Source organism: Physcomitrium patens, chromosome 12 (genome assembly GCF_059467195.1).
Source record: "Physcomitrium patens ecotype Gransden chromosome 12, ASM5946719v1, whole genome shotgun sequence".
In the NCBI taxonomy this organism is placed as follows: Eukaryota; Viridiplantae; Streptophyta; class Bryopsida; order Funariales; family Funariaceae; genus Physcomitrium; species Physcomitrium patens.
In genome coordinates this window covers 16,673,908-16,680,487 of record NC_143421.1, presented here as the reverse complement: position 1 = coordinate 16,680,487, position 6,580 = coordinate 16,673,908, and positions in this window count along the sequence as shown.

Below are 6,580 nucleotides of genomic sequence, written 5' to 3'. Positions count from 1 at the left end.
CCTTGTAAGTCAAAGCATGTGTCCTACAAAATCAACACATATTGAAGGTCCTATAGAACGTCGCCATGTAGCCCTTAGTTAGATAGTATATATAGAGACAAGAGTGAAGCCTTCTTCACTCTTGTCAACTCCTTTCTTGCTTCAAGTCTAGTTTCAAGGGTCTCTAGTTTTCTTGTCTTTTGGCAATAGCCATTCTAGCTTCTCTTTCAATATACATACTTGTTTATTTATATTTGTTACTTTTTTTTGAGTGAAGGCTCACTTGTTTGAATTACTTTTCCATAGAGTTCTTGTCCTTGACACCTTGTACAATACCTAATGAAGGTTTTATTTTCTCTTCAAAACCTTCTTCTTATTTTATATTAAATTTTATTTTAGGACCTAAATATTACAAAGCTTGTACCTTGTTAGATTCAAGAATCTCAACATATTTTTTAGATGAAGTATTTAATATTAAATATTTAATATTATTAGATCTAATCCAATTATTTATTTATTATTATTAGATCTTCCTCTAATCCAATCATTTTAGGCTTTTTGTAGTTAAAAAATTCAACCCTTAAGTAAATTGGATTTCTCATATTCTTAACTTTTCTAAAAGTATAACTAATCAAATATAAGAATATAATTAATCAAGTAGAAAATCATAAGTCTAATACAATAAAATTTGTGTTTGTAGGTTTAAGAACTTTCTTGCATGCTACAAAAGAATGATTACCTTGTGTCATTTATGCCACATCCATTTCTAATAGTGCAAAGACTTCAAGTGGCATTCCAAGTCAATATCAAGAATTTCAAGATGTATTTAAGATAAAAAAATGCAGATACTCTTTCAGAACATTGTCTCTATGACTGCTCAATTAACCTTCAAGAAAGAGCACAATCGCCAATTGAACCAATCTATAATTTATCATAAAATAAGTTGGCTAAATTCAAGGAGTATATTGAAGTGAATCTAGCCAAGAACTTCATATGCCAACCAAATCTCTAGTAAGAGCCCCAATTCTATTTGTGAAGAAAAAAGATGGATCATCACGGATGTGTGTTGATTATCAAAGATTCAACAAGATTACCATCAAAAATAGGTATCCACTACGTTTAACATCTAGAATTCTTGATCAACTGAATCAAGCTAAGATTTATACAAAAATAGATCTATAAGGAGCATACAATTTGATACGCATCAAAGAATGAGATGAATAGAAGACTACATTTCAAATCAAGTATGGATATTTTGAATATAATATCATGTCTTTTGGACTTATAAATGTACTATAAGCTTTTAATATCTTATGAATAATATTTTTCAAGAGTTTTTAGATGATTTTGTTGTCTGTTATCTAGACAACATCTTTATCTATTCTAAAAACACATAAAAATATGAACTTCATATTTTTCATAAATTACAAAAATTAAGAGAGCAAGACTCTATGCTAGAATAGAAAAGTATATATTCTACACTACTCAAGTTTACTTTTTAAATTATATCATTTCAATGATAGACTTATGATAGATCTTAAGAAAGTTCAAACTATTATGAATTGAAAGATCTCAAAAATGATACGAGATGCCTAATATTTTTTAGAATTTGCCAATTACTATTAAATCTTCATCAAAGACTTTTCTCAAGTTGTAGCTCTACTTATATGTTTCACTTATAAAAACAAACTTTAATAGAATCAAGAAACAAAAGTAATATTTGAAGCTTTAAAGACAGCCTTTGTTTTTGTACTAATCTTGTATTGCATTGACTTTTGAAAGGTATTTTTTATAGAAAAAGATGCATCAAAATTTTTTTAGATGTTGTATTATCACAAATGGGAACAGATAATAAACTTCTCCCAGTAGCTTTTCACTTCAGGAAATTTTCAACAGTTGAGATTAACTATGAGATCCACAATAAAGAGCTTCTTGAAATTGTGGATTCTTTTCAAGAATAGCATCATAATTTAGAAGGTGCTTTTAATCCAATTACCATATATAAAAATCATAAGAATCTCAAGTACTTCATATTAGCACGTATTTTGAATTGTTGCCTACCTTGTTGGAGCATATCTTTATCAAGATTTGATTTCAAGATGACATATCAACCTAAAAAATAATAAGGTTTTTTGAACATCCTTTCTAGACATTCTTATCTTGTACCAAAAGAAAGAGATGCATTTTTTAATCAACAAAGAATGATACTCTTGAAGCTCAAGTATTTTTATCTTCAAATAATGAAATCAACATTCATTGTTGATTCAACCTTTGTCAAAAAAATTCAATCAAGTATGTCTTCTAATCCTATTCTTCATGATATCAAGAATCCTTCTTTTAAGTCTTATGATGCTTTTAAATTTAAATTCAAAAACAAACTACTTTATTTTAAAGGATGCCTATATGTTCAAAAAGAAAAAACATATTTATGTATTCTTTAAGTATGCCACGATTTTCCAGTAGTTGAATATTTTGGATACAACAAGACTTTAGAGTTGATATCTAGATATTTTTGGTGGCTGCAAATATGAAAGGCAATCAAAGATTATGTTCAATCATGTGATATTTACTCTAGATCAAAAACTCCCCATCATCAATCTTACAGACTTCTTCAGCCATTACCTATTTCAAAACAACCATAGTCTTTTCTCTCTATGGATTTTATTATGGATCTTTCAATCTTAAATTTGTATGATTCTATATTTGTGATAGTAGATTTTTTTACAAAGATGGCACATTTTGTATCATGTACAAAATCTATCATAGGTCAAGCAACAACTAAGCTTTCTTTGATAATATCTATCGATATTATAGATTACCTAAAGATATTATATTAGATAGAGAGATTCAATTCATATCAAGATTTTAGAAAATCCTTTTAGAGATTTTAAAGATAGACATAAAGTTATCTTTGATCTTTCATCCTCAAACTAATAGAAAGGAATCTCAAAGGAATTTCAAAGAAATAATAAGAAATCTTAAAAAAATATTAGAATAATTACAAATATATCTCAAATACATCTCAATTCAATCTTAATTTAATCCTAGTTAAAATCCTATTAGACTTTACTCAAACTTTATGCCAAAACTAACTAAATCTTAAATCCTAAATAAACACTAATAAAATCCTAAATCCTAAACCAAATCCTAAATAAATTCTAAACCAAACTCCAATCAAATCCTAAACCAAACCCTAAACTAAACCCCAACCAAACTCCAACCAAACCTTAAATCCTAAATCAAACCCTAAACCTAAACCAAATCCTAATCAAACCTTGAATCTTAAACCAAATCCCAACCAAATCCTAAACCAAATCCTAAATCCTAAATCAAACCATAAACAAATCCTAAATCAAATCCTAACTAAATCCTAAATCTAATCCTAAATCCTAAATAAAATCCTAACCAAACTCTAAATCTTAAACTAAATCCTAACCAAATCTTAAACCCTAAACCAAATCCTAAACAAATTCTAAACCAAATCACAACTAAATCCTAAATCCTAAATCAAACCCTAATCAAACTCTAAACCAAACTCTAAATCCTATTCCAAATCCTAACTAAATCCTAAAACCTAAACCAAACCCTAAACCAAATCCCAACCAAATCCTAAAGCAAATCCTAATCAAATCCCAACCAAATCCTAAACTAAATCCTAACCAAACCCTAAACCAAACTCTAGTAATTTTTATAATAGAATTAAACCTCAATAACTAATGTATAAATCTTAACCCAAATTTTGCACACTTCTTAAAAACTAAGTTAAAAAAAAGTACAAAAATTTTGAAAACGATCGAAATTACCAAATAGACGATAACCTCAAAAATATGCTCGGATATTGGTCGGCCTCCTTCACCAACTTTGATGACAATCTTCTAGAGCCAATATCTCTTGTTTTCACCATTCGATTGATTTCAAAATTGTCATAAACATAGGAAAAAAAGTCTAATATCTTCTTACATAAGTTTCATTTTAATTTAACTAGTAGATTACAAGAAATCTTAAAAATCTTTATTAGACCTAAAATTCTAGTTTTTGAGACCTTGACTCACTTAAACCTCAATAATCCTCAATTCAATTGTTAAAATAAGCTAAAATTTACAATACATATTAAACACAACTATAACCATTGACCTACAAAATTTCACCCATAGATCTATTACAAAACTCTTGAAATCATCCAAAACATAAAGCCTATTTTATTTCACAAAATCCAAGTCATCCAAAACAAACCTTGACTTTATAAAGCTCTTACAAAGTCAATACATATCCAAATCATCCAAATCAAATGTTCATAGAAACCCTACCAAATCTTCTATCAAATCCTACTCTTCGATCTGCCAAAAAATCCTAGAGTTGTCGTCGAGACTTGGTTTTGTGCCTCAAGGTCTGATTTCAACCCTGGTTCATAACTGGCCCTCTCTGAGTATCAAAATCTAATTTTTCTAAATAATTTTTACTAGAATTTACTCTTAACTTCTTCCTAAAGATGTCTATATCATTTATTTTTCTAATCTACCTTATTTTGCCTTATTTTTGGTCCTACAAAGTAAGTAGAAGCTATTTTTTTCTAAAAGGGCAGCATTACTATTAAAAGTTTTACTACCTTCCTATTTTTTATCCATATTTTTTTTTTTTTTTTTTAACTTGGCTCTTCTATAATAAGATCCATATTATCATCTTTCACTATATATTCGTGTTACAACATGACACTGGAGTCAATGAAGATCCATCTTGTCTTTTATATGTCTCTTTTTGAATCATATAAGACCATGAACATACAAAAGAGACAAGCCTCATTTCTTCCTATAGAAGTGGATAATAATGAAGTATTTGAAGTGGATGAAGTTGTGGACTTAACATAATATGAAAATAAATTGGAATATCTTATCCATTAGTATGGATATGATATTAGTGAACGTATATGGAAGTCAACAAAGAATCTTGTAAATGCAGCAAAGATGGTAGAGGCTTTTTATCAACAACATCCATCAAAATCAAGATGAAGGATAAAAAACCTTTGCTATTAATAAAATCCAACTTAAAAAAGGTTGTATTCTATCTTCAATCTTTGTTTGTAGTTTCTATGTAATTGTAGCATTAAGAAAATAGAGAATCAATAGCCAGCAAATTCAATTTAAGAGCCATCATTTACTAACTTACCAATATTCTATTACGTGGTGTTTGGCTTAAAAATGCACCGAGCATTTGGCTATGAAAGATAAAAGAAAAATTGTAATAATAAGTCTTAATATCTTTAATAGATTTTTAAACAAATTACAATTAAAAATTAGTAAGTACAATCAAACATCAATCAAATTCAATCGAAATTGTAAAATAATTATATAAAAAATATAAAATATTCTTAAATATTTTTTAAAGAAATCATAAAGAAATAACATAGGAATTCAAAAATATACTAAAGTAGAAATCTTAATTAAATCCTAGTCAAATCCTAACCAAATCCTAAATAAATTCTAATCAAATTTTAACTAAATCTTAATCAAATCTCAACCAAAGCATAACCAAATTCTAAACAAAATCTAATCAAATTCTAACTAAATCCTAACCAAATCCTAGTCAAATCTTAACCAAATATTAATCAAATCCTAACCAAAACCTAATCAAATCCTAACCAAATCTTAATCAAAGCCTAACCAAACCCTAATCAAATCTTAGTCAAATTTTAACCAAATCTTAATCAACTCTAAATAAATCCTATTCAAATCCTAAACAAATTTTAATCAAATCCTAATAAAATCTTAATAAATCTTAACTAATTTTTAAATAAATCTAAACAAATTTTAATTGAATCCTAATCAAATCCTAAACATACTCTAACCAAATCCTAAATAATCTAAATAATTCCTATAGTAGATTTAAACCTCAATAACTAATGAATTAATCATTGATTTTAACTCAAATTTTGAACACTTCTTTATAATTAAGTTGATTACAAGCACAAAAATTTTAAATAAGATTAAACTCACCAAAAGAAGATCGATCCTAATATTTGGTGAGATGTTGGCCGGCCTCCTTCTTCAACCTAAATGTTGAATTTTCAATGTTAATATCTCCTTATTGAATTGTTCGATTGATTTCAAATTTCTTAAATACATAGAAAAACAAGTCTACTACCTATACACATAATTGTCACTCCAATCCAATTGATAGATTGCAAGAAATCTTAAAAACTCATTAGGCCTAAAATTCTATTTTTTGAGATCCCAACCTACTTAAACTTCAATAATCCTCGATCCAACCTTTCAATGTAGCTCAAACTCACAGCATATATTGAACACATGTAAATCCACAAACCTTCAAATTTTCATCTATAGATCTATTTTCAAACTTACAAAATTCTCCAAAAAGTATCACCCACTTTATTTCACAAATCTAGAATCATGCAAAACAAACCCCAACTTTGTAAAGCTCTTACAAAGTCAATACAAATCCAAATCACCTAAAATCAATGCTTATTGAAATTTTATTAAGTTTTCTCTTAGAACCTATCCTCCGAACTCCAAAAGAAATCTAAAATCATCATAAAGGCTTGATTTTGTGTCTTGGGATCTGATTTTGACCCTAGTTCTTAACCGGC